The sequence below is a fragment of the Belonocnema kinseyi genome, chromosome 2, assembly GCF_010883055.1.
Source record: "Belonocnema kinseyi isolate 2016_QV_RU_SX_M_011 chromosome 2, B_treatae_v1, whole genome shotgun sequence".
NCBI classification, from domain to species: Eukaryota; Metazoa; Arthropoda; class Insecta; order Hymenoptera; family Cynipidae; genus Belonocnema; species Belonocnema kinseyi.
The window spans coordinates 32,166,240-32,174,497 of record NC_046658.1 but is presented as its reverse complement, the minus strand read 5'-3'; the positions used below and the strand labels follow the sequence as shown (position 1 = coordinate 32,174,497).

Here is an 8,258-nt window from a genome sequence, read left to right as displayed (position 1 = left end):
GTTGAAGCCCAAAAATCGTATCGGATATTTTCGAGGAGCCCAAAAATAAGAGACTCTATTTCCATTAAAAAATTCTACAAAAATTAATTTGCAGACAAAGTTGTATTTACGTAGTAGAGAGGGGTTTATTTTTGACATTAACGGTTGAAGCCCAAAAATCGTATGGGGTATTTTCGAAGAGCCCAAAAATCAGCGACTCTATTTTCATTTAAAAAATCCTACAAAAGTTTATTTGCAGACAAAGTTGTATTTACGTGGTAGAGAGGGGTTGATTTTTGACGTTAAGGGTTGAAGCCCAAAAATCGTACCGGTATTTTCGAGGAGCCCCAAAATCAGAGACTCTATTACCATTGAAAAATTCTAGAAAAATTGATTTTTTGACAACGTAGTATCTACGTGGGTTGATTTTTAACTTTAAGGGTTGAAGCCCAAAAATCGTAGCGTGTATTTTCGAGGAGCCCAAAAATCAGAGACTTTATTCAAGCTCTAAAATTTAATAAAAGTTATTTTTTGACAATTTCATATCGTCGTGTTACAATGGGGTTAATTTTTACTGTAAGCGTCGGAGCCCAGAAATCGAAATGGATATTTTCTGGGAACCCAAAAAAAGCCCAAAAATATTCCATTAATGAATTTCTGAAAATTTTCGATTTTTTGAAGGGGGTTAATTTTGCATGTTAAGGGTTGGTGTGTGGAAAAATTTTTTTGCGGATTTTAAGAGCCCAAAAAAAGGCCAAAATTTTGATGCAATTGAATTTTTATTATTTAGTGATTTAAAGAAGTGGAGGTGCTGAATTATTGTAAGCTGGCACATCCACAAGAAAATTGATTTTTTAAAAAAAGTAAAGGAGCCCAAAAATTCTTATTGCAGCCCAAAAAAAGCCCAAAATTCTGAGCTATGGAAAATTCAAAAATTCGATTGTGGAGGTGCTAGCTTAATGTTACTGATGAAGAGGGAAATGGAACTCACGACAATTTGTAAGCGAAAACCATTTGAAAGTGTGAGAGGCAAGGGGACTCACTCAAATCAAGCACCCCGAGTAGTGAGAGGCAAGGGGACTCACTTAACTCAAGCACCCCGAATAGTGAGGGGCAAGGGGACTCAATAGAATCAAGCAAGTTTCGTTTTTCGAAATTTCGACTCCAGATTCGGAGTCATAGCCTCCAAAAACCCTTAGATACCACTTCTTAAGTGAATCGAATAATTTTTTGAAATTATCGTCCGCCATATTGGATCAGCCATTTTCTTTTCCGAAATTCAGACATCAGATTCGCAATCAGCGCCCTCAAAGACCCCAAGATACCACTTTCCAAGTATATCCAATAATTTTTCGTGTTGAATTTCCGCCATAATGAATCCGCCATTTTTTTAAATTCTGACTTCGGATTTGCATTCAGCGCCCTCTAAAACCCCTGGATACCACTTTTTGAGTGAATCCAATAATTTTTTGAAATTAGGCTCCGCCATATTGGATCCGCCATTTTGTTTTTTGGAATTTTAACATCAGATTCGGAATCAGCACCTTTGAAAACCATACATTAGTGTCCCTGCAATTCATTGGTGTACATTTCTATATGTTTTCCGACTTTTGGCCACGAAACCGGATCTCCTGGCCCACTGTGCAACGGTTGGTGTAATACTGGTTCACAACTTGCCCAGTACTGACCGTCACCTTTGGTGAAATATCGGTACAGAAGTTCCACCAACGGTTAACGTGATATTGGTAATCTACTGGCGCAGCACTGATATATATTACTGGTAACATACTGACACAAGAGTTCAAAAAATGGTTGGCATTATACTGGTTTACAACTGGCCCCGTACTGACCTTTATTACTGGTGTAATTTCGGCACGGGTATTCCGTCAACGGTTTGGGTGATACTGATATACTAATTTTGCAGTGGTGATACGTATTACTGGTAAAATACTGAAACAAGAGTTCCACCAACGTTAGGCATCATACTGGTTTGCAACTGGCCCTGTACTTACCTTTATTACTGGTGTAATTTTGGCAAAGGTGTTCCGTCAACGTTTGATGTGATACTGATATATTAATTTGGTAGTGCTGATACGTATTCCTGGTAAAATACTGAAACAAGAGTTCAACGAGCGGTTGGCATCATACTAGTTTGCAACTGGCCCAGTACTGACCATTACCACTGGTGCAATACCGGCACAGGAGTTTCGCCAAAGGTTGACTTGATACTGGATCTACTACTGGCGCAGTACTGATACGTATTACCGGTGAAATACTGACACAAGCGTTGAAACAACGGTTGGTATCATACTGGTGTACTACTGGCTTAAGATTAATATGCATAACTGGTGAAATACCGGCATCGATATTCCGCCAGTGATTGGCGTAGTTCTGGCCACATAATAACTTTGAGTGCTGATTGAAAACCGAGATAAGAATACAGCCAATGGTTGGCGTGGTACTGTGTCGACTACTGGCGCAAGAGTTCAGCCAACGGTCGGCATTATACTAGTGTACTACTGGCTTAGAAGTGGTATACATATCTGGTGAAATACTGGTACGGACGTTTCGCCAGCGATTGGCGTATTTTTTTGTAATTGCCACTAATTATATATAAATTATAATTCAAACAATGTTTTTTTTAACGAAAAATTGTATTTTTGATGTAAATTTTCAAAACTGGCCCAGTACTGTCCACCAGTACAGGCAGCCGGTGTTTCGCCCAGTATGGCAAAACATTGGCTGCACGACCGGGGCGGTAATATTCCAGTAGTAGTAGTCCACCTGCATGAAAAATTTTAAAGGTTCAGAAATAATTACATTGGATGTATGTCTTAATCGTTGTAGAATAGTCTTAAACACCTAAAAAGCAAAACGTTACCCGAAGGTTTAAAGAAAATTTTTATTTAAAAAATTGTTGCGCAACGTGGTAAAATTTCTAAGTTCCGTCCATACAAATTTTAAATGCTCATTCAATGTTATTAGCAGAACTTTTAAAATTTTCTAAAATGCGAAAAAATAAAATATTACACGAAGAAAAACTGTAGTCGATTTAAATAATTTATTTTAAAATTATTCTATTTATATTTCCGTGAACAGTTAGTTTATTTTATATATATTTCATGTCGTATGATGATAAAAAGATTAACGAGAAAAAAGCGTTAAAAAATTGTTGTTTTAACTTTTCTGAACTGTAGTTTATGAGGATGGCTTTTTCATAGTGGGTGTTAAAATTAAACAAATAGTTTGAAAATTATATTTTTGTAATTACAAATAATATTCGGACGATATGCAGTCGTATGATGATGAATGGATGGTCTTTAAAACAAATAAATAATTTTTTATCATTTTTAAAATTAACTGCGGCGTTTTCGTACGCCAGCGGTTTGCCAATACTGCCTCAATACGGAAGTCAGTACTGCGCCAGTACTAACAGGACAGTACTGCCAAGCGTTACAAACCAGTACTGGCCGAGTACAACGGGCAGTACTGGAAGTCCGACATGCGGTACTAGGCCAGTACTGAGCCGGTGGTATATTTCTACCTGGGATACCTTCGTTATCACTTGAAGCCTGACCAGTAGCTGCCCAGTACTAATCTGCAGTAGTGGCCCAGTGGTGAACTTCAGTGCTGGCCCAGTACTACAGGTCAGTATCTCGCCAAGTTTGCAGTATTGGTAGAGTCCAGTAATAACAGAGGGTACCGCAACAGTACCAAATGTAACTACTAGCCCAGTACTGACTAAATACTGCAAGTCAGTACAGAACATTGTTATCATTAGGGGTTCTACGGGTATAAAGCCAGTAAACCTGCCAGTATTCTAACAGTACCGCGCCAATACCGAACTCTGACCGATGGTACTCGCGTGGTACTGTGCCAGTGGTAAATTTCCCCCTGGGCTTCACCCAAAATTCTTAGGTTAGAAACGTTCGACTTCAGAGTGCATAGCCCCTCGCACTATACTCCTGCCGAAAAAGGCAACTTGTCTGGTCGTGAGAATTACAGGCCGATAACTTGTTTCAACACGCTGTATATGATCTTTACAGCTGTCCTAAACAGCAGCATTGTTCACAAATTCAGCTGTGTGTAGAGAGATGTACGAACAGCGTGGCTAGAAGAAAAGTGTAGCAGGCTGCCGGGAGAACCTGCTAATTGACATATGAGTCTGCAAAGACGCAGCAGCCCATCAGCGCATCCTGACAAGAGCTTGGTTTGAGTACCGGAAAGCTTTCGATTCAACATCTCATAGACTTATCATCTGTCTGTTGGAAAGCTTGATGGATCATCCACACATTGTGAGATGCCCTAGCGGATCGAGTTAACGGGAAGAATACTCTACAGCGTATCCTTATAGTATCCACATAGTATCCCTTCTGTAGCATGCAACAAAAACTGGAAAAATAGCAAGATGGGCATTTAACTTGTTACAGTTTGGATTCTAAATTAGATTTTCCATTAGAATGTCATGGAGTAATTGCAATAATATTTTTAAAGCGTTAAAATTTTTTTTTAAATGTCATTGACTTCTGCTGAAGGTGACTTAAAGCATATGCATAATCGCTTCAGCAGTATGTTGCCACATGCGTCGCAGCCTTGTTTTATCAGCTTTCCACTGTCTGGCGCTAGCAACCAGCCAAAATTCTTAGTTACCGACGGATAACCCCTATCAACTGCTACTAAAAAAAGACGTGATTGAAGCCGCCTTTTGCCCATGTAAATGATAGGTATTATAATTTTTAAAGTTTTTAAGGCTGAAAGAAAACTATCGCAATTATTCCGTGACATTCTAATGGAAATTTTAACGTAGAATCCGAATTGAAACAAGTTAAAAGCCAATCTTGCTATTTTTTTGAGTCTTAGTTGCATGATACCGACTTCTTTCCGATCATTTACATATTTCGACGATTTCTCTCCGAATGTCGCCGAATGACTCCCCACTTTACCCTATCGGAATGTATCCAGTGTCTTTCCGAATCGAATAAAAAACTATATATTCTCCTGATAATAATTTATTTTTAACTTCAAAAGCATTTTAAATTGCAGCGATCCTATTGATTCCTGTTGACTCCAGCAAAGAAGTTTCCCCAAAACTTAGAAAGAGGGAAATTTCATAACTCCGAAAGCCTTTTTGACTTTCGTACATTATGTACATTATTGCTGCACATTATCACATCCAAATATTCCAAATTTCGAATATTCCATTTGCCCAAGTCTCATTTGTAATCACTTTAATAAGTCCTTGATAAAATCCCTTCTTTGTATTATAAAAATAATCCACTATGAACTATTAATTACCGCGCACTTCGCGCGCGGCTCGCCAGTGTGAACGCGTCTAGGGCGCGCGGCGGTTGAATCTCGCGCTTCGCGCTCGATAATAGGTTACTTCGCGCTTCGCGATCGGATATTTATTCTTTGCATTTGGAATGCTTAAATTAAATTTTAACAAAAAGATCTCTTTTAGATGGCAGTATTTTTATGCGTCTTCATATTCTAAATTGTCTACTTAAGGTGGGGGGGAGGCTAGCGTTAATTCGTGCAAAAAAGGCACATATTTGCAAATTTTTTTTACGACACAGTTAAAATCTATTTTTTAAGCCAATGCTACATTAAAGTATAGTATTCGAAGAATATTTTGTGAAATTTTCATGTAGAAATATTAAAAAATACGGCAATGAAAGCAATTATTCGGAAGCGTCTCGGAAAAAAGTAGAATTGCGGCGCCTCTGATAACTCGTGGCTGCATTATCTTAAATTAAAAAATCAAAGTTCTTTCGTTAGATAATTGGTTTCCCCAGATAACGCTGGGAGGGTTTTTCGAAATTTCAATTTTCTCACTTTTTGGGAACACTTTGATATGGAAAACGCGTTTTTTGCTAAAAAATCGGGTAATTTGTTATTGTAAAATAAAAAATATTAATAAGTTTGAAAAAAACTTTCCAGCTTTACATCGTAAATTATGTACAGAAATAGTGTTCAAAATTTCAAAAGGATCGGTGCAGTAGTTCTGAAGTTAGGAGGGGCACCGACTTTGGAAACGTGAGTTGTCGGAAAAAAACTACCAAACAATTTGGAATAAAACGCAGTGTCTGCAGAACGTGGGATTTTTCGGCCCCCACCACTCTCCCATCTGGGAGCGACACATTCATACGCAGCGTGTCGGTGAGTCGACTCTGTTAAATGCTGCGAAGCCCAGCCTCGTGTAAAGCCGAAAATGCACGACCAGGAACTCGAACTCTCCCCGACTTTACGAATGACGATCTAGCTGCTCCTCAAATCTATTCAGGTTTTGAAATCCTAAGTTACCTTAGAACCATTATGATTATTGCGAAGAGGCAAATATAATGGACTTTAGGTAAATATATATAGGAGACAAGACTTCTGGGTCTAAAATGTTTCAAATTTTGTTCTGCATACCTTAGTCATAATTTTAGTGAACAATTGATTTTTCACAAATAAAAAACAAATTGGCTTCCGTTTCCGGTACCGATCGCGAAAGAACTCTTTTTGTCAAGTGGTGTATTTTTGGCTTTGGTGGAGGAAATAAGGGTGAGTGGATGCAGAAAAGGCAGAAAGTGCGGAGATCGAGTGTAAAGGAAGAAGGGTGAGTGAAGGCAAAGGTGTGAAGGGTGCAATTGAGTGGTTTGAAGTGAAAATTTGGAGCGTGTGAAGTTTTTGAGGTTAGGAGTGAAAAAATAGTTGATTAGTCAGGGGGGCAAGAGGTAGGAAATAAAGGCGGGAAACGTTACAGAGCTTTGGGTAAGGTAGGATGCCGACGACGCGAAGTCCACAAACTAGCGCCAGAGGGCAACAGTTACTGGACGATCACACAGAGCAGAAAACCGTAGTGGCTGCAACAGCTGACGTTGCTGAAAGCATTGAAAGTGGGGGGATGGGTGAGGTTGATCGCAGTGACAGCAGCGGTGATGAAAGTGCCGAGAAGTCGACCCTGGTGGGGAGGGTAGCGGATTCAGGTACAGGCAAGCAACGGGGAAGGCCCTCAAATTTACAGCGCCTTAACAAGCTAGGCAACGCGGGTTCGAACAGAAGTCTGGACGAATGGCAAAAAAAGGCAAGCGCGACAAGTCAGAGAAAAATGGGAAGAATGGGATAAACGTTGGAAGGAGGAGAAAGACAAGGTTTGGGGTAAACTAGAGAGCATTGAGAATAGACAAAGAGAGGATGACGAACAGAGATCTAGAGAAATTAAACATTTGGAAGAGCGGGTATCCAGTCTAGAAATTAGGAATCAGCATATGGGGGAAAAACAGAAAATGAGGAAATAGTTCAAGGGAATGAAAAGAACGTCCGAAGTGAGAGTGAAAGATTGAAGAAAAGACTCAGTGAGATCGAAAGAAGATTAGAAGGGGAAGAAAGGGCAAAGAGGAAAAATAACATAGTAGTCAAGAGATTAAAAGTGGAGAATGAAACAGGAGAAGTGGAAATAATATATCTTTTTCTAGATATTAGAGTGCAGGTAAGGGTAGAAGGAGTCAAGAGAATAGGAGGGGCAAAAGAAGGAAAAGAAGGTATGTTTCTAGTAAAAGTGGGGAGTAAGGAGAAGAAAAAGAAAATTATGGAGAGAAAAAAATTATTGAGAGGAAGAAGGGAAAGAATTGAAGAAGATCTGACATGGAGGGAGAGGAAAAGGAGATGGCAAATAGAGCAGACGGCTTGGGTAGAGAGGATAAAGGGCCATATGAAATGGATAGGGAGAGACAGGTTATGGATAAATGGGGAGGAATGGTGCTGGGATGAAGAATTAAAAGAATTAAGGACAAAAGGAAAAAGTCTTGAGAAAGGTAGGGGGAAGGGAGACGAAAAAGAGTCTAGAAATAAATCAGAGGGGTTTCCAAGCGGCAAAGGGGAAACAAAGTAAAGAGGAAAGAAGAGGGAGGGGAAGAGAGAAACGTGAAAATAGCTTTCTGGAATGTGTCAGGTTTGAAGAACAAGAACAAAGGATTCTGGGAGGAGTTAAAAAAGTGGGATGTGATTACGATGAGTGAAACTTGGGCAGATGAGAAGGACTGGAAGGGAATAAAAAAGATGTTACCGAAAGGTTATGTGTGGACAATGCAAGAAGCAAGAAAGGAACACGTCAAAGGGAAAGAGATGGGCGGCATGGTGTCAGGGGTGAAAAAAGAATTAGCAGTAAAAGGGAGAAAAGATGGCAACATGGGGGAAAAGGATGGAACAATGATAAGAAAAATTATAACTGGGAAAGTAGAAATAGCAGTGGTGTGTGTATACAGAAGAAGAGGTGAAGAGGAAGGCTGGAGAGT

The 8,258-nt window shown here is 39.4% G+C and overlaps 1 protein-coding gene across 1 annotated transcript in view; it reads right to left on the bottom strand.

The window, feature by feature from the left end:
- LOC117168407 (mRNA-capping enzyme) overlaps window positions 1-8,258 on the bottom strand; it is a 149,424-nt gene that overhangs the window by 92,925 nt on the left and 48,241 nt on the right. The gene's annotated exons all lie outside the window — the stretch shown is intronic.